General features: G+C 34.3%; 1 long non-coding RNA gene across 1 annotated transcript in view; it reads right to left on the bottom strand.

Moving 5' to 3' along the window:
- Window positions 1-15,713, bottom strand: part of LOC134233566 (uncharacterized) — a 31,086-nt gene extending 15,373 nt beyond the window's left edge. The window contains exon 1 of the long non-coding RNA XR_009985029.1: window positions 15,554-15,713. This is a non-coding gene — a long non-coding RNA (uncharacterized LOC134233566). The remainder of the gene's footprint in view (window positions 1-15,553) is intronic.
- Window positions 15,714-21,107: the final 5,394 nt, after the last annotated feature.

The raw sequence follows: 21,107 nt of genomic DNA, 5'->3' as shown, positions 1-21,107 counted from the left end.
AAGAAGAAGATTTTCAAAGAATTAATGTATTTCCTCTATATAATCAATAGAGCCCCGCCCTGACACCAGAACCCCTGACCCTGGGGCCATAAAATTCACAATTTTGGTAGAGGCACTCTTGCTCATCATAACTATGTACTTAGTTAGTTTATTTAATACCCAGGAGCAGAGAAGAAGATTTTCAAAGAAATAATGCATTTTCACTATATACTTATTTAGCCCCGCCCTAGTACAAGAACCCCTGACCCCAGGGCCATGAATTTCACAATTTTGGTAAAGGACTCAATGCTGATTACAATCATGCAAACAGTTTGACTGCTTGATGTCCAGGAGTAAAGAAGAAGATTTTTGAAGATTGCATTATTTTTAGTGGTTTTGGCCCCACCCCCCAGGCCCCTGGGGGGCAGGGATCATGAAATTCACAATTTTTGTTCCCCTTCACCCATAGATGCTTTGTGCCAAATTTGGTTGAAATTGGTTCGGTGGTTGCAGAGAAGAAGCTGAAAATGTTCAAAAGTTTACGACCGATTGACGACGAACGACGAACGACGTACGACGAACGACGGACGACGACGGACAAAAACAGATAGCAATAGGTCACCTGAGTGACTCAGGTGACCTAAAAACAGTTTCAAAAGATCTGCAGATAGGTCAAGTGAGTGACTCTGGTAACATAATAATAAAATAAAAAATAGTTTTAACACAAATACAGTACGATCGAGTTACGAAAGGGTGCGGTGAACAAATGGAGGAAATGGAAAAATACAGTAATACTGATCAATATCATCGTTTGTTCGGATAAAATTGAATTGAAGATTGTAAAAGGAAAGCTAAGATTAAGAAATTCAATCTTTACAGTCTTGTAGTAATCATGTTTATTTTGTAATTATTTTACTGTCTTTAAGGTTGTTTGTATTACAGTAATTGGTCCCAAAAATGTTATTCATGTCATTAGACGCACCCTCTCTGTAGAAATTCATCCGCAATGACCAAGCGGAAAAAATAAACATAAAATCGTTGTTTTGTAGTAGAATTAACTGATGATACAATTCCACATTCAAGCTATTATTCATTGTGAGCATTTTCAAAGAAATAAGTTTACAGCTGTTGATATTTTCTATTGCAGATGCATCCACTGGCACATTCAATCGCATAAATCTGACTGATCACTAGATGACGTTCGCGCTTTGTTCGACGCCTTAAAAATAGAGGCGGGCGGGCGGCTTTTATTTTTTTCTCCATTTTGCAGAATTTTTATTCACCTGTTCATTTGGTGCAGATTTATCTATATTACCCGAATAAAAGTCTTGGTAGAGGTCTGTTACTACACATCATCACCAATCTTTATGAACCAATGACCCTAGTTTAACATACCAGGTATACTTGAGGAATCACTATCTAGTTAGTTTAGTATGCCAGGGCATCAACGATAGTGGGAAACATAGGATAATTTGCATAACGGTATAAATTATCCCATGTTTCCCACTATCGTTGATGTCCCTGGCATACTATACTTACTAGACAGTGATTCCTTATATTTCCATTTTATTGTGAAATAAAATTGTAGATTTAGATTTTAAAAATATAGACATATAGCAAAATTACACAAGGACTCCCATGCCAATTTCAATAGTCCTCGCCCACTGACATCAAACACAAAGGCAGCCGCATGAGATTTACATGCATATTTGGTCTCCTTAGCATCAGACAACAGAGACAGATGCGCACAAGATTTACATGCATATTAGGCCTCCATAGCTCCTGACCAATTGACCTGCCTAATTTACATACCAGTAGAATTATCAAGAAATAAACTCCTCTAACTTTTAAAGACTTCTCACAGAAAAAAAAAATTAGAAATGGAAATATAGCAATTACCATCTTTTCAGCTGTCAAAATCATGCCGACATTCACACGATATAGAACGAAAGTTGAATGGTAGTTGAATACCGATCCCAATCAGAATTAAGACGAAGAAAAACAGAAGTAAAAAAAATCGGGGCGGGCGGGGATGAGAATGTAGGAATATATTTATTATGGCCTAAGTACCTAAAGATATTTAAATAAAGCAACAAAATCTCAAAAGTAGGTTGTGCTGACCTATATTTCACTGGACTTACTCCGAAGACCCAAGATGCATGAATTGACAAAGTTTAATAATTCTAAGCCAAATATTACCTGAAATATACAGTATATCAGTTTTTTTCTGCGTGTATCAAATTCCCACTTTTTTCGTGGAGAGTTCTGAATTGCCGAAAATAAATCAGCGTAAATTTATTACAAAGTTTTCTATGTGTAGTAGAGTTATTTCTCCATGCTTATATGGTAAAGGGTCGAAATAGCAGGATCAGAGGGCAAGCGGAAGATATCGATAATAGATATAAGCCCTATTGTTTGTCTACTAATTGACAAATTAATTATATTGGTCACTTTCTTTTCGAGAACTGATTCTAATGGACTTTTGCGAAGAAGCTGACTTTTACAGTTGACAGTTTACTTCAACATTTATTTAAACATGTGTCATGTATGAAGGTACAGAATTGATCATAGATAAAGAAAATCTTTCTAGTGGTCATAGGTATGGTGTTAGGGGCACTAGCATGTGAAAGGCAGTATTTGCGGTAAGGGTGAATGTTGGATTCTTCAGGGGCTACTTATATGTGCTTTTTCTCTGTCCATCATTTTAATGTTTTCATGTACTGTAAATCACTTTTTATTCGCGAGAACTTTATTTCAGTGTAATTACGCGAGACAGTGTGATCGCGAAAATTTAATTCTTGCGTATAATATACTGAAAGGAAAAAGAAACGCAGGGTAAACTTTTGAAGTGAATTAAATTGGTTTTTCCTAAAATACTTTTTAGTTTTCCAATCTAACTTTTAAGACCATCTTTCAAAAAGATATAACCAAATTCTCATATGATTTTGTGTAATTATTCATGAGTTATTGAAGCTCAAATGTCGATACTACCCAGAAGGGAAAATCGAAAACTCTCATTATCTTCAATGTCCATCTCATGCATCTGTCAGAGTCTTATTTCTCCTTTGCATGGAATTTCATCAGAGTGTTTATCTTTCAAACCCTGGCTATATTTAGCATGGGTAACCACGCAAAAAAATAAGTCAAACGGCGCGCGCATGCGCCAGTGAGAGGAATACAACAGTTAGTTGACTGGCTCAAAAAACCAAATTGCGGAATTGTTTTCTTTCAAATTTCGTATGAATATAATGATTATAATCGTGTACACTATAAATGGCTGTTTTTATGGTAGTAAGGTGGCGATTTAAGAGATGGCAGGATGAATAACCCGCTAGTAACATGACTCTGTTTCGCGTTAACGTCATCGTCACGGTTGATTGAAATCCACTCCAGACCCTCTCTGACAACGGCTAAAAAGTTTTATGGGGGAAAATTTACAAGAGACTGCTTAGTAAACCGTTGTTGCCTTTTTCATTAATTAGGCAATTCGAAAACAAGACCCCATTGAACTTCCGTAAACTATGCCAAGATTGCAATAAATTCATAATGTCTCTTAATATTGAAAAACGATGTGCATACCTCATATGCATCAAATAATGCAACAAGATTTGTGAACAAACACGTCGTTATCAAATTGCACGTGTTTTGGGCTTTTTAGTGTTTTCCCGACGTGATGTCATAAATTTTACGGTTGGGTAATTCTGAATACTGATTTTGATGCACAGTAACTAAATTTCCCATCTGACCAATTTTCGTAATTTTCGGTCAAGTGGTCAAATTTTTATCGACAATTATGCTACCCTGCGTTTCTTTTTCCTTTCAGTATAGTATTCCTTAACTAATATATAAATGAATAATCACAATTCGTGAAAATATTGTCTCCCTTATCAAGAGTCAATGACTATCACGCGAAAATAAGGTATCGCGTAAATTTAGTTATCTTCAGTAAATAAATGTTGAGCTAAATATTTTTATTGCAAAAGAGCTTCAGTATATTGTCCAAGTGTAAAAGTAAGCTGTCGACTGTAAAAATCAGCGCTCTTCGCAAAAGTCCAATTATACCCGAGCTGCTAGTCAATTTGGAACAGGAAATGACCCATGGTTGTATAAATCTTTAAAAATAATATCTGGGAATTTGAGAGTTTGTACACAACACAGGTGTGTAATCATCTTAGCAGGTCTTCAGAAATTGACGAGGTGAAGGTCGATCAATCTATTTTTCACTCATATGAAGTAAATTAAGCTTAATTACTTACATTTTACATCTAATATCTTCATAGGCTTAAACAATTGTTTGTTAATAATATAATCACTGGGGCTTTGAATTAGTGAAAATTTGATTTGAGTAAATTTAATATACTGATTTAGGCTCAGATCCACGGAAAAAAACTGATATACAGTAAAATGATAGTCATATAAATTGAAAAATAGGTCAATGTGACCCACTTTTCAGTCAACCTACCCTGAGGACCCAAGATACATCAACTGATAAATTTTGATAATTCTAAGCCAATAATTCCCAGAGATATATATATGTATAGCCATAAAATTTCAAAAGTATGTCAACATGACCTACTTTTTGGCCGATGCTTTCCAAAGTCCCAAGATGCATCAAGTGATATAGTTTGATAATCATAGATTTGAAAGTATTCAAAATATGCCTTTTAAAAAATTTGACACCCCCCCCCCCAAATTTTAAAAAGTAGGTCACTGTGACCTACTTTTCAAAAAATATGTTTTAAGCCCCAAGATACATCAACTTACAAGGTTTGATGATTCTTGAACTCCCAGTATGTGAAATAATGGCCTTAAATGTTTTAGAAGATATAAACCATAAATTCAATTTGAGTGTTCCAAGGTACACATGTCGCTTGCTTTTAGCTTCTTCAAAAATGTAACTAAATCTAGGAGTTGTCAGCTATTCATATGCTACTAGCAATATTTTAGGCAAAACCAGAGGCCCATGGGCCACATCGCTCACCTGAAAAACTTTGACCATGCTGTTCTTTACCAGATTCCCCTCTTGTATTACATATTGTGACCCTATCCTACCCCACTGATCATAATTTAGACAATTTGAACTCTACACTATCCCAGAAAGCTTCCACGTAAGTTTCAGCTTTTCTGGCCCAGTGGTTCTTGTGAAGATTTTTCCTATATATTTCTACGTAAAACTTTGATTCCCCAATGTGGCCCCGCCCTACCCCCGGGGATCATGATTTGTACAATTTAGAATCTACACTACCCCAGGACGCTTCCACATAAGTTTCCGCTTTTCTGGCCCAGTGGTTCTTGAGAAGGAGATATTTAAAGAATTTTCCTATATAATTCAATGGAAAACTTAATGTAAAACTTTGTTTCCCTATTGTGGCCCCAACCTACTCCTAAGGGTCATAATTTGAACAATGTTGTATCTACACTAGCCTAGGATGCTTCCACATAAGTTTTGGCTTTTCTGGCCTAGTGATTCTTACGAATATATTTTAATGACCCATTCCTATTTTTGTCTTTTCTTCATCATCTCCCCTTGTGAGATTACATGACCATTCATTTGAACAATTAAAACTTCACTCAAAGATGCTTTGTACCAAGTTTGGTTAAAATTGGCCCAGTGGTTCTCAAAAAGAAGTTGAAAATGTGGAAACTTTCAGACGGAATCTATGGATGGACAGATGGACGGACAATGGGTCTTCAGAAAAGCTCACTTGACCTTCAAGCTCAAGTGAACTAAGAATGTACAATAAAAGTTACTTTCCCTTTTCAAGTAAAACATGGCGGAAAACTATATGGAATGTAATCAGAAATAAAAAGTTTATGAAACCCCATCAAGTAAAAGCTAAATCTCAGTTGATTCGATACGCAAGAGCATGCTCTATGAATGAACAATTTCTAAAACGAGGTAAATTATTGACAAACAAGTTGACGAAACAAGAATATAAGCAGTCTCCTTTAAAGTCATCATTTCGTAAGTTCTATGGTTGATACATTGACCTTGTCAGCAAATACAGTTAATCATTGAGTCAAATGCTGACTGACGTTTTTCATACCAATTGTTAGTCCATTATTTATGGACTGAATTGAGGATGGATTTTTTCCGTTATTTTCTGGTCATAACAAGGAGCACATGGGGGTGTGACCTGTCGGCAGGGGATGCTCACTCCTCCATGGCACATGATCCCATCTCATGTTTCGGTCTGTGTTTGCTCTGCTCTTATTTTGTATTGTTTTATGGACTTTGAGATTGAATACTGTTCGTTATCTATATATCCATCTGACTTATGGAAACTGATCCTAAAAATTCTTGTACCAAATCAAACTCAGCTTTTTTCTTTTGCCAAAACAATGAGATCAGACAATGTAAATATAAACTTGAGAATGCATGATTTACAGATTTATATATTTTTGTTTTTATATTAATATTTGAAATCTGCAAATATTGCATTTCCAAAATATAAACCATTTTTTAGTTGTAATACCCAACACTAAAATTGATACGGTTTAATGATCTCCACCAGGCTTCAGTATCTTGGGTATTGTCAGGATACCATACATTTCTTATCACAATTTTATTACACGATACAATTAATGATGATTCTAAACCTCCCAGTGTCTGAAATAATGGGATTTAATGTTTTTAAAAAGATAAGTCATAAAGTTTAAAAAGTAGGTCACGGTGACCTAATTTTAAGTTAACATTGTTCGAGTACCCAAGATGCATCAACTGACAAAGTTTGATGATCACAGGCCTTAAAGTATCCAAAATATGCCTTCAAATCAATCTGAAAACAAATCCCAGCAAAATTTAAAAAGTAGGTCACCATGACCTATTTTGACTTAACATGATGTGAGGTCGTTAGATGCATCAACTTACAAGATTTGATGATCCTAGTCCTTAAAGTAAGCAAAATATACACGTTTTTATTAATTGTAAATTTAGGTCAACTTTGAAGTGACCTTGAGACCACGCCCTTTGCCCCAGGGTAATTCCCCGTGCAAATTTTAATCTTCGACATATCTTGATCCTTGTATGTAAGTTTGGTGAAAATCTACCTGGTGGTTATGGAGAAGAAGATTTTTTAGCAACCAGTACTTTTGGTTTTGTTTTCCTGATTATCTCCCCTTGTTTAAGGGACTCAACCCTTATTTTAATATAAATGGTAGCCCTTGGGCCAAGGATACCCTGTGACAAATTTAGTACTGATTTGCCAAGGGGTTCTTGAGTTATGGCCCATATTCTAAAAAGTTTACGCACACCGCACAAATGACCATAGCATTAGCTCTTTGAGCCTTTAGCTCAGAAGAGCTAAAAAAATAAAACAGAAAAACATCATGTATATAATAGCAATTTATTGCAATTTTGGTAAAGAACACTTCGATAACTCTTGAAATTACTTACTATAGAAATATATTTTTAAAGATTTCTAAATGCCCGATTTAAATTAGACCACGCTTTATTTGCTTTCAAATGCCATTTTTAAAAACTTTATTGTAAAGTAAAAAAAAAAAACTTTCGTTAGGCTGGAAAAAATTAATCTTTCAATTCTCATCCAAATTTGCTTAAGAAATTGGGGCAGGAGGGTGGATTTTATTATTCATTCTTTATCATTTTTAAATTGGAAGTATCAACAAAACATGGACTCTTCATATACATATTTTTTATTATTTTAATGCCAATATGATTTAGATATCATTGAAATGGTGGCCATCTCAAAGGGTCCCACTTTCAACAATGAACAAGAAAATGTAAGGTAGTTTAAAAGCATTTATTTTGAAGAGAAATATTTTTGTAATACAGTAAAAGTCATTAATACAACTTCATGGATATTGCAAATTTACAGATATCTTTCAAAGTTATCTTGTATTCCCACTTATATAAATTTGCTGGAATTAAAGGGAAAAAATTATGCACCAAACAAAGATTTTAAACAGAAAGGCTAATTCTGACCATGACCTAAAAACTTCGACCAAGGTCATTACACATTCATTGACCAGTGGAACTCTGTCAGAGTGAAGTAATAGCCAGATTGGGCCAAGGAGAGATAAAAATATGCTCCAGACAAGGATTTTTTTATAAAATTCTATGAACTTGACCTTTGACCTAGAAACATGGTTCAAAGTCACTGCAAACCGGTTACCCAAAGACACTCTGTGGGTGAAGTATGAGTCAGATTGGGCCAAGGAGAGAGAATATATGCTGCGGACAAGGATTTTTCATAAAATTCTGCTATGACCTTGACCTCTGACCTAGAGACATGGTTCAAGGTCACTGCACACTGGCTACCAAAAGGCACTCTGTGGGTAAAGTATGAGCCAGATTAGGCAAAGGAGAGAAAAGATATACTCCGGACAAGGATTTTTTCATATAATTCTGCTTTGACCTAGACCATTGACCTAGAAACATGGTTCAAGGTCACTGCACACCGGTTACCCAAAGGCACTCTGTTGGTGAAGTATGAGCCATATTGGGCCAAGGAGAGAGAAGATATGCTCTGGACAAGAGATCTTGGACGGAGGGACTGATCACTATAGGGCGCCCACCAAGCGAGGCCCTAAAAATTTTATTCTTTTATATTCTTTTAAATATTAAACAGGAGATTCTTGCTTTAAAAAAATAATCATTTATATTCAATTAATAAATTTTCAAGTAGACATAAACAGCACACACCAACTAATTGTGTATGCATGACTTCTCATCGGCCTTTCCCCGATTACCTTTTAGTTTTACCAACAAAACCCTCTTTTTTTCTGTAAAATATCATAGATTTCCAACTTTCCTCAAAAATTTGATCGTTCTTGAGACTTGACATATTTGACATTAATATTGGTCATAATTGCAAAATCTATAAAATATTCTAATAAAAATATTCTACTGAAAAACCCAGGCCTGAACACAGTCTTAAGATTTAACGTTTCCTTGGCACTTAAACAGTGTTCGAAATTCGGAATTATTTTCTGTGGGTCCAAAGGACCCACTGATAAAGGGTCTTCACAAGTCCTTCCAAGGCAGCATAGGCCCAAAAATAATACCATCAAATATTTTGGGAAATAATTTGATAATCTAACATAAATTGACAATCTTGGTAAGTTTATCGATTCCTTTCCAATATAAAAAAAATAATGTTATTTAACTATACAAAAAAAATGTTAATATTACTGTAACATACTTTTTGTTTCTTGTAACATTCCCCAAGAAACAGGGTCTGTCTGTATTTTTTATTATTTTTTTTTTTTGCCTAAAGTACGATCTCACATATTGAGGCATAATAAAGTTTCCATTTAAAACATTAATTTTCACTTTCCCTAAATACCAAATTACACAGGGCCAAACATCGCAGGACTGAAATAACCAGGTGGGATATTTACAGTAGACACCCGAAATGGCTGTCTTACGATAGAAAACGAAGCTAAACAAATTGGGGGAGGAAATGCTAGATGATATAAAAATGATCATTCCTCTTCATATTTAAATGAAGGCTGACTAGGATGACATATTTATATTACAACCAACGCTACAATTAACATTCTTCATAAAAACTGCATCAGCTGATTGAAACCGGTACAGATATGGTAGCAATTTGAATGTGTCGATCGCGTTATAGGAGAGAAACATATTTTTTGGGCTTTCTTTCTTGGCAAATAATCATCGGCCCAAAATCATTTCAAGGACCCATTTAGTCATACTATACATGAGTCCTTCCGTTTGTACGTCGGCGCAGGACCGACGGACCAACGCTAATTTCGAACACTGCACTTAAAATTCTCTAAAGTCTGCCTACAATTTTTATTTTCAAAGCAAAATCACACACAGCTGGAGATCGTTAAAACTTGACCAGGTGTCATTTTCCTCATCTATTTTTACTTAGTTAAAGTATCTCTAAAAACTTGCTCAAGCCAGTGATAGTATCTAGATGTGTTTATGCTTTTTTTTTTCTTCTCTGCCTTCTCTTTACTGACAAATTATCTTTTCCTTACATATTTAAACTGCTTTTATTGCTGATTTTTCTCCAATTTTCACCTGTTTTTTTTGCTATAAATAGTGGCATGTTACTTTTAATACAGACTTAAGATAATTCTTAAACTTTGACCCAAATTCTTGCTGAATAAAATACATGAAAACACTTTTATTAACACCCAAAAATCAAAATAATAAACACTGGGGCGGGACATTTTGAGAGGGGCAGGCGGGGATGAGAATCTAAAGATTTAATTTCATCTGGCCTTATCATGATTCAAGAATGATGATACGATATGCATATGGTTGACACACAGGATTAGGGCTGTTAAAACAGGAATCAGCGGAACTATTAATTGAGGTGGAGTTTGGTTCTCTTTTTCTATTACTATTATTATGCAATTTGAATTGTTTGGTTCAGTTCTTTTTCTAGTCTGGTAACTCCTTCAAACAAGTCATAATGTTGCAGGTTGATAAATTTTTTTTTTGAAAATTATTCAAACCACGAGGTTTTTTTTCTTAGTATTATTATACCAAACTGAAAAACCCGAAATTGAACCAAATAAATTTTAGTGATGAAACAATTGTCGCTGACGATCGATTTTCGATCGTTTTTGGGTGTTCAATTCCGATTATCTATTACATTTTTCATAATCGATTGTCGCCAAAATAATCTCGACCAAAATAAACTTGTACGATGTAAACGAAACAAATATGTATGCATTAAGTAAAACAAAAGGATGTCAACAAAAATGGCGTCCGAAGATGAACTTAACAACAATCAAGTAGAAATTTACCCATATCCAGGGAATGCATAGATAGAATGTTCTATCCTTAAAATATTAAATATTGTCCTACGGACCCGGTTTAACGATAGAATTTGTTCCATGTATTCGTAATGTAGCAAAAGAAACACAGGCAATAACTCATAATCAGTGCATTTACTAAGGACAATCTAGAGAAATCCGAATGTAAACATGGCAGGTCAATTTGAAGAGAGAAAAAAACCTTGAGAACATTAATTGGATTTTCGGGATTATTTTTGGGGATAAAAGGCATAAGCAATCTCAACAAGAGGCCCATGGGCCACATCGCTCACCTGAGTAACTTGGGTGATACAGTTCTTTACCAGATTCCCCCTCTTGCTGTAGTCCTATCATGCCCCACTACACCCTTCCCTTTTATGATTTTAAAACTATAGAATCTACACTACCCTAGGATGCTTCCATATAAGTTTCAGCTTTGCTGACCCAGTGGTTCTTGAGAAGAAGATTTCTAAAGATTTTTCCTATATATTTCTATGTAAAAGTTTGATTCCCCATTGTGGCCCCGCCCTACCCCCGGGGGTCATGATTTTAACAATTTAATATCTACACTACCCAAGGATGCTTCCACATAATTAAGTTTCAGCTTTCTTGACCAAGTGGTTCTTGAGAAGAAGATTTTTAAAGATTTTCTCTATATATTTCTATGTAAAAATTGGATTCCCTATTGTGGCCCCGCCCTATCCCCGGGGGTCATGATTTTAACAATTTAAGATCTACACTACCCAAGGATGCTTCCAAGTAAGTTTCAGCTTTCCTGGCCCAGTGGTTCTTGAGAAGAAGATTTTTTAAGATTTGCTCTATATATTTCTATGTAAGACTTGGATTCCCTATTGTGGCCCCGCCCTATCCCCGGGGGGTCATGATTTTAACAATTTAATATTTACACTACCCAAGGATGCTTCCACATAAGTTTCAGCTTTCCTGGCCTAGTGGTTCTTGAGAAGAAGATTTTTTAAAGATTTGCTCTATATATTTCTATGTAAAACTTGGATTCCCTATTGTGGCCCTGCCCTACCCCGGGGGTCATGATTTTAACAATTTAATATCTACACTACCCAAGGATGCTTCCACATAAGTTTCAGTTTTCCTGGCCCAGTGGTTTTTGAGAAGAAGATTTTTAAAGATTTTCTCTATATATTTCTATGTAAAACTTGGATTCCCTATTGTGGCCCCGCCCTACCCCCGGGGGTCATGATTTTAATAATTTATTATCTACACTACTCAAGGATACTTCTACATAAGTTTCAGCTTTCCTGGCCCAGTGGTTCTTGAGAAGAAGATTTTTAAAGATTTGTTCTATATATTTCTATGTAAAACTTGGATTCCCTATTGTGGCCCTGCCCTACCCCGGGGGTCATGATTTTAACAATTTAATATCTACACTACCCAAGGATGCTTCCACATAAGTTTCAGCTTTCTTGGCCCGGTGGTTCTTGAGAAGAAGATTTTTTAGTGACCCCACCCTATTTTTGTCTTTTCTTGATTATCTCCCCTTGTGAGGTGACTTGGCCCCTCATTTTAACAATTTAAACCCCCCTTTACGCAAGGATGCTTTGTACCAAGTTTGGTTAAAATTGGCCCATTGGTTCTTGAGAAGAAGTCGAAAATGTGAAAAGTTTACAGACGGACGGACAGCTAGACAGACGTCCGGACGGACGATGGACAAAATGTGATCAGAAAAGCTCACTTGAGCCTTCGGCTCAGGTGAGCTAAAAAGGTTTGTTTTGATTAATTTGGAAGTTATTTCAAGTACAAATCCTTTTATATTCCAGTCTACGAGAAAGTTAAAAATTTTTACAGGACAAAATGTCTGGTAAAAATAAAATTTTCACCAGACCAAGCAATTTCTTACCAGACAGACTTTTTTTCCTTTAAATCCATACACGATAATGAAACTGAGATTGAGAGGGTGGGTGGGATGGGGTTAATTCTCACTGTGAAATTTAACCTTAAAGTAATATACGCTATAACGTGCGCCATTTTAAAATACGGCTGGAAATTTATATATTTTGTTTACCAATAAAAGTTACAAAAATGCTGTAAATTACACCATTTAAATAAATTCGCTATAAAGTTATCAAATTATAATTATTTATTATCCTGCAAGGAGAATAATGTCTATTTTTAAGTAAATCCACCACGTGACGCCGTCGCTACTTTTAGATTGATAAACAAACACGGCGTCAAGAAAACGAGGTAAGCCCTTTGAGATACAACTCACTTTTGACATGGATGGCGTGTTACTATTAATATAACTTATCTTTAAATGTAATCAGTATCAACCATCTATACTCTGTTATTACGCATATTAACCTTTTATTAATAATCGTTGTCAAAATGCAACGTGCCTCGTTGTCTATAATTTCCCTTGGACATACGTGTCTATATTTAGACCTACTGTTTACGCACTTCCTTTATCAATATTCATGAAAAGACTGAATTCTTGATTGCAGATATTACTTTATTGTTCTGTTATTACAACGAGTTTTATAGTTAAATTTTGTGGAAATATTATTTTTTCATTACACTTTATGTGTTTCAAATCATTTAATCATTTTGTTTCACATACAAATCGGCATCCATACGGCGTATATTACTTTAAATAAATTCAGAGTTAAATAGACAAGTTAACTATTTATAATTTTCCTTTGTAAAAGGTATCTATTTATACAATTGCATGCATTTACCTTCATAATATTCTCTTAAATTTAATATGCACTTTCAATGCATATTTATTTTTCCTGAAACAACTCATTATGGTTACTCAAGTTCAATGATCATTTGAAAAAAAATTCCCAATAGAATCTACGAATGAGCTATCTAAATATTTTTCCAACAAAACTGTATGAGCTGTCTAAGGATCTCTAACCTTTGACAGAGGAAATTCGAGTTAGAATAAAAACGATCATGACATGGTTGTTATACATAAAAATTAATTCGAGTTAGAATTAAAACGATCATGACATGGTTGTTAAACATAAAAATTAATCAGGTATTACTGCTAAATTGGTCAAATAAAGGATATTTGTGGGGAAATGGACCATTTGTATATCTTAATTTAGATTTATTTGACCTTATTTTTTACCGGACATTTGGTCCTGTATACTGAAATTTTTTACCGACCCGACTTAAATTTTACCGGTAAAAACCAACGGTCGGATGACTTTCGCATAGACTGTATTCTCAGCTCAGATTTGCTACATTGCAAGTATGAGCAAATATGTAAAAAAAAATTTTTCTGTTTCTTTGTTACTTATACAACAAAAAGTTGTCTTTAGAATAAACTTGATAAAATTTTATTTCTAGTTTGTTCCATAAATGATAAATGCTATAAAGAAATGGAATTTTGTATTTGAAATTTTAATTACCAATTAAGTCTATCATTGATCTATTAAGCTTCTCCGATTTTGACCGATTATCGATTGTGAAATTTTCCCTATTATTCAACACTACATTAAATTTAGAACCAACCTTGAAGTTAATGGAACTGTCTTACACACGATCAATATGATCGATATACCGCTGTATCATTTCAACTCCAATTTAGACTAAAATGGAACTGTAGCAGTCTTACACATGATCAGTATGATCTATATGTCGCTGTATCATTTCAACTCTAATTTAGATTAGTACATCTTGCATTGATATTTGATTTTGAGGCATTAAAGGCCAAAGACATGTCTATATGCATATAAAGTAGTATAGTTATTTCTTAGTTATAAATACAGGACTATGAAATCTGACAACTGCATTCAATCTGGGCGATCACTCTGCTTGATTAATAGGTGTTGATTGCACTCTACGACTTTAAAAGAAAAAAGACCTCCTTTTACACAAGTTAGTTTCACAAAAAATGACTCAAGACTAAATTTAAGAATACATGAATTACAAGCATTGTACCAACCGATAATGATAAAATGCTACATGATGATAAATATATCATTAAGCATTGCAACGCTCAATGTCATTAATTATTGCATAAATTAATAGTTCCCATTCTCAACCACTTAATAATATCATTCTTTCATTTAGCAATGATTTGGCATACATAGGCATTGGAAGCAAAGTGGGGGGCTAAACCAATTAAAAAAAAGTAATCCCCAATTTTCAAGCTGAAGCACCTTAGCCCTTCTGGTTCCAAAGCCTATGGCATATGCAGTTGAGAATGTCAACTATGAATGCAATGATTTATAGCACTAAGCATTGCAATGCAATGCTTTATGATTTGTCTACACTCTCATTAAGCAGTATTTTATCATTAGCTGCTTCAAGGTAGGTCCAAGGCCAAGTTTTTCTATGTTAAGCATCCACAAACAAATGGTTTAAAAGTTTTGAAATTAAAAACAAACGCAAATTAAAATTGACAAATGCAAATCTTCGAAACATGTTTTACTCTTTTTGGATCAGCATCCCTCTTTTCTAAAATGATGGAGTGCAGTTATACCATTTTCTTTTTCAATATATCCAATTAATTAGTAGTTTAAGTTAATAATAATGAAAGGAAAATTCTCAAATGACTGAGAAAATTTATAACTGCACATAAAATTCGTTTTATTTCCCTTTTGGTTGGTTAGAAAGATAGGTTTTCAACTTTGGGATGGATGCTACACAAAGAGAAAAAATTGGAATAGTCTAAATAAAAAAAAATAATGATATTTATTTCCATTAATTGGCGGCAACATCAATTTTCATGCGTTTGTCACAATGTCTTATAAATCAAGAAATAATCTATAACTAATCTCCCTTGGCCGCCATCTTTGACGAAAGGAACTTTTTTTTAACCAAAAGTACTTACCTTAAATCTCTTTCAGCAGGCTCGAGCAGCAAGTTGGAATTAATAAAAATGTTGTGTCTTTAAAGATCTAAGAAGACTTGCTTGAAATCTTCCAAAAACGTTGTCAGGATATGTACGTTCGATAAGTCTATAATCTGCGAGTCTCAATCTGCAGCTGCAGCTCCAACTCCCAAGCAAGGAAATGACAATGACGTCACATATTGTTTCGGCAAGGGGTAAATCTAGTCTTTTCGAAGCCCGACTCCCGAAGGTCCCAGAACATAGCGCGAGATAACGTAAATGTTAAAAATAATTTTAAAAAAAATATAAATTGATATTACTTGGAAAGATATTTTTTCTCAAAAAGAAGGATTTAGTATTTCAGTGAAAATTACTGATGTTAAAAAAACAAACAAACAAACATAATGCCCATAATATCAAAATGATTTTAAAGTCACGTACCTTAGAGGTTTTTAATCATATATAGTATGTTAATGTAGACATGCAATTATCACTTCAGTATATCTTAAGTTATATTTAAGCAGTGTCATCTTGGATGAAATAATTAAATATGGTCAAATAGAGTATGGGGAAAGCCCCCCCCCCCCCCCCCCCCCCCCGAAGTAGTTGTGTAAATCCTGTCATTTTAAAACCACACTTTTAATTCATGTATTTTATAAAATTATTCTGGTATAAATAATTTATTTCTTCTTCATATTTTTTAACGTATTTATTTTTTTTTATATAAAAAAGTAAATAATTTATATTTTCCCCATTTTATCTTTTTATTCCCCCGTAAACAAAGTTTCGGGGATATATAGTTTTTGTCGTGTCCGTCTAGCTGTTTGTCTGTCTCTCTGTCTGCCTAGCTGTCTCTCTGTCTGTTGTCCGCAAAAACGTTAAGCTTGCCCATAACTTCTGATTAAGTGGAGCTATGACATTCATATTTCACATGTGTATTCCTTGTGACAATACCTTTCTTTGGGTACCACCAGATTCGACCTTTTGACCTTGAAGTTTGATCCACTTTTACACAAAAATTTTGAACTTTTACTCTCGCTATATCCTTTGAACAGTAGATACCAGGCATTTTATACTTGACATATGTATTTTTCGTTTAAGAATTTTCACAGGATACCAAAAACTTTGACCTTTTGACTTTGACCTTGGAGATTTTTGTACTTATGAAAAAGTTTAACCTTGGCTATAACCTTTGACCGGAAATAGCTAGGACTTTCATACTTCGCGTATGTAATCCTTGTGAGAAGACCCTTTATTAGATATCAAGAACCTTGATCTTTTGACCTTGATCTTGGAGTTTGACCCACTTTTACACAAAAATTCTCTTTAAAAAACTTTTACTTTGGCACTTATTTTAAATCGGTAGATGATAAGAATTTCACATTTCAAATATGAATTCTTTTTGGCAACACCTTTAATTTAAAGTCAAGAATTTTGACATTGACCTTCGAGATTTCCGTTCTTACGAAAAAACTTTAATTTTGGTCATAACTTTCAAACGGTAATGGCGGCTAGGGCTTTCATACTTCAAATATGTAATCCTTGTGAGAAGACCTGTCATTGGATATCAAAAACTTTGACCCTTTGGCCTTGGTGTTTGAACTACTTTTTCCAAACTTTAATCTTGGTCATAACTTTTTAACAATAGGGGCTAGAGTTTTTATATTTCAGTATGTAATCCTTGTGACAAGGCCTTTCATTGGATATCAAGAACCTTGACCCTTTGACCTTGACCTTGGAGGATTTTTTTAAAAAAAACTTTAATTTTGGCCATAACTTTTGAACGGTACCTAGGGGCCAGCACTTTCATACTTCTCATACGTAATCTTTGAGACAAGGCCTTTCTTTAGAAACCAACAACATTGACCCTTTGACCTTGACCCAGGAGTTTGTCCTACCTATAAAAATGTTAACCTTGGTAATAACCCTTGAACAGGTGGTGCTAGGGTTTTATACTTCACATCTGTATTTCTTACTTTAGGTACCAACATATTTGATCTGCATTTGAGAAAGCTTAACCTTCGCAATGTTGCCATACGCGGGGATCAGTGTTTCACAAACACATCTTGTTTAAGTTATTGTTAACGGTACTGTCATTACATCTAATGGTAAAACGCTGTTTAAACGTTAAAATTCACAATTAATGTTTAATGGAATCAGATCCTTTAATTAAAAAAAAAACACTACGATACTAAATATACAATTGTTAAAGGTTATGAGAGAAAAACTACATAATATGAGCATTCAAGTTTCCCATTCATTTCACTTACAGATAAGGTATTTGAATTTTTTTGCATAATTATGTTTTAAAGACTAAAAATGCCCCAAGTAACATCGAAAGTCTTAGTAAAATATACCCCCAGTCGTTTGTTTTCCTGTTCCAAGAATGAGAAACCCTTTTTCTATTTATGTTTCTTTCTCAGCAAATATCGTATGTAAAATATATGTATTTTTTAACATAGGAAAAAGGTTCGTTCTTACAGATAAACAGAGAAGAACGGAAGACCTTTTTTGTTGCTGTAGCAACAAGAGTTTCTAGTTATTATTATTATTATTCTTTTTTTCATTTTTATGGCGATATCTCAGCTGTGACTGTACGGATTTCAAAGATTTTTACAGGAAAGATGCACCAGGTTAATATCTCCAGACGTGTTTTTCATTTTTTCAAAATTTTCTTCCGTTCGCGATTTTTTGGGAAATTTGTATTTTTTAAATGGATTTTTGTACACTACTTTTCTCGAAAACGGCTAAAGATATGACATTGAAACTTATGGACATGAAAGAACATCACATGTAGATGTGCCGAACGTCCTTCATTTTTTGTCGTTCCTACTTCCGGTCGCAAACGGAAGTGAATTCAAAAAGTCCAATTTTTCAACTTTTTTGTTCTTCAATATTTTTCTTTCGGATTTACAGGGTTTGTAGAGCGTCTTCAAAGATATCTATATATGTTTTCATTTTATTCATGCGTGCGTTTATTGCAAAGATATGACCGAACCAAACTTTGTCTTACTGTCGGGGGTTCGAATCCCGCTCGGGGCGTTCCCCAAATTTTTTCTTTGTTTTTGTCTTTTTCCAGTTGCAAATTACTTTTCACTCTTTTATAACATGTGTGGAACATTTTGCAGATTTTTAAAAGCTATATTTGGAGATATTTTGTGAAATACCTGGAACAATCACGATCTGTGGTGTGAAACTACTGTAAATGAACGTAAACGAAAAAATACATTCTGAAATCTATTTCATGGGATGACGCAGCATAGAACTCTAAAGAAAAGTCGGTCGGAAGACCTACTTGTTGCCCTAGCAACAAGAACGCATCTAGTTATTATTATTATTCTTACCGATTTTGTGCACGCGAGTTCTCGGTAGTGGCTCATCCGATTTTGATCAAACTTTCAGATCTGATAGGTATAGGTTTGAACCTTATTGGAAATTTTTTTCGGCGATGACGTCACTTTCGATCTCGAGATATTATGAATTTTCTGATTTTTAGAGGGTAGGCTTGTCCGGAAAACTCCTCCGAAACGACTTAAGATATTGACTTAAGATTTTTAGTGAAAGTAAAGGAAGAATTGTAGAGTTGCGGGCTGGTGTCCAAATCTTTCTAGCGCAAAAGGCGCCGGAGCTCGGTAGGGCCCGAAAAAATATCTCAGAAACATCTCACAAAATTTGACACCTTTTGTTTCATATATTCTTATCTCTTTATAATTTGTTAAGACATATTGAACGAAAGTTGTGCAGAATTACAAGAACTATTACATGATATGAAGAAAATGGAGCTGACTCATCAAATTAGGGGCTCAGAGGGGCCAAAAGTCTTTCATTTTTAACTCTTTAATGATCAATATTTTGTGATACATTACAGAAGCAAAGTTGTTCATATTAACAATTTGCAACAATATATTATAATATTTTGGTCATATGTTACGTAATAAGGGGTCACGAGGGGCCAGAATGCTAAATCTTTGACGCTTCATATCTCGAAAAGGGGGACAATTTTGATAAGCAATATTGAACAAAAGATGGTCAGAATAATGATCTAAACAATATGCATACTTTGAATTTTTGTAAAATGGCCCCATTAAGGACTTGTAGGGGTGGCCCCTAAATATTTATATTAAGTATATCTTCTAAACGAAAAGAAATCTCTGAATAGTTGTAGAACAAAAAGTCTTTGAAATCACAAGAACTTTCGTTTGATATCAAGAAAAAGGGGCTGGCACCTCAAATTAGGGGCTCAGAGGGGCCAGAAGTCTTTCATCTTTAACTCTTTAATGATCAATATTTTGTGATACATTACAGAGGCAAAGTTGTTCATATTAATGATTTGCAACAATATATTACAATATTGTGGTCATATGTTACGTAATTAGGGGTCACGAGGGGCCAGAATGCTAAATCTTGGACGCTTCATATCTCGAAAAGGGGGAAAATTTTGATAAGCAATATTGAACAAAAGATGGTCAGAATAATGATCTAAACAATATGCATACTTTGAATTTCTGTAAAATGGCCCCATTAAGGACTTGTAGGGGTGGCCCCTAAATATTTATATTAAGTATATCTTCTAAACGAAAAGAAATCTCTGAATAGTTGTAGAACAAAAAGTCTTTGAAATCACAAGACCTTTCGTTTGATATCAAGAAAAAGGGGCTGACTCCTCAAATTAGGGGCTCAGAGGGGCCAGAAGTCTTTCATCTTTAACTCTTTTATGATCAATATTTTGTGATACATTACAGAAGCAAAGTTGTTCATATTAATGATTTGCAACAATATATTACAATATTTTAGTCATATGTTACGTAATTAGGGGTCACGAGGGGCCAGAATGCTAAATCTTTGACGCTTCATATCTCGAAAAGGGGGAAAAATTTGATAAGCAATATTGAACAAAAGATGGTCAGAATAATAGTCTAAACAATATGCAAACTTTGAATTTTTGTAAAATGGCCCCATTAAGGACTTGTAGGGGTGGCCCCTAAATATTTATATAAAGCACATCTCCTAAACGAAAAGAAATCTCTGAATAGTTGTAGAACAAAAAGTCTTTGAAATCACAAGACCTTTCGTTTGATATCAAGAAAATGGGGCTGACCCCTCAAATTGGGGGTCAGAGGGGCCAAAAGTCTTTTATCTATAACTCTCTAATGATAAATATTCTGTTAAACATTACTAAAGCAAAAGTATTTATCTTAAGGAATTGCAACAATATATGATAAAATTTTGATAATATGTTACGTAATTAGGGGTCAGAAGGGGCCATAATGTAAATCTTTGAAGCTTTATATCTCGAAAAGCGGAAATATTTTGATAAGCAATATTGAACAAAAGATGGCAAGAATAATGTTCTAAGCAATATGCATACTTTGAATTTGTGTAAAACGGCCCCATTGAGGACTTGTAGGAGTGACCCTTAAAAATATTTTTGTTTAGCATATCTCCACAACGAATAGAAGATTCTGAATAAGTGTTGAACAAAAAATCTTCAAAATCACAAGACCTTTCATTTGATTTTAAGGAAAAGGGGCTGACTCCTTAAATTAGGGGCTTA

Source organism: Saccostrea cucullata, unplaced genomic scaffold (genome assembly GCF_032062105.1).
Source record: "Saccostrea cucullata isolate Sc308-1 unplaced genomic scaffold, CSIRO_AGI_Scuc_v1 ctg3310, whole genome shotgun sequence".
Classification (NCBI taxonomy): Eukaryota; Metazoa; Mollusca; class Bivalvia; order Ostreida; family Ostreidae; genus Saccostrea; species Saccostrea cuccullata.
The sequence above is the reverse complement of the archived record's forward strand: the minus strand, read 5'-3'. Positions and strand labels throughout refer to the sequence as shown.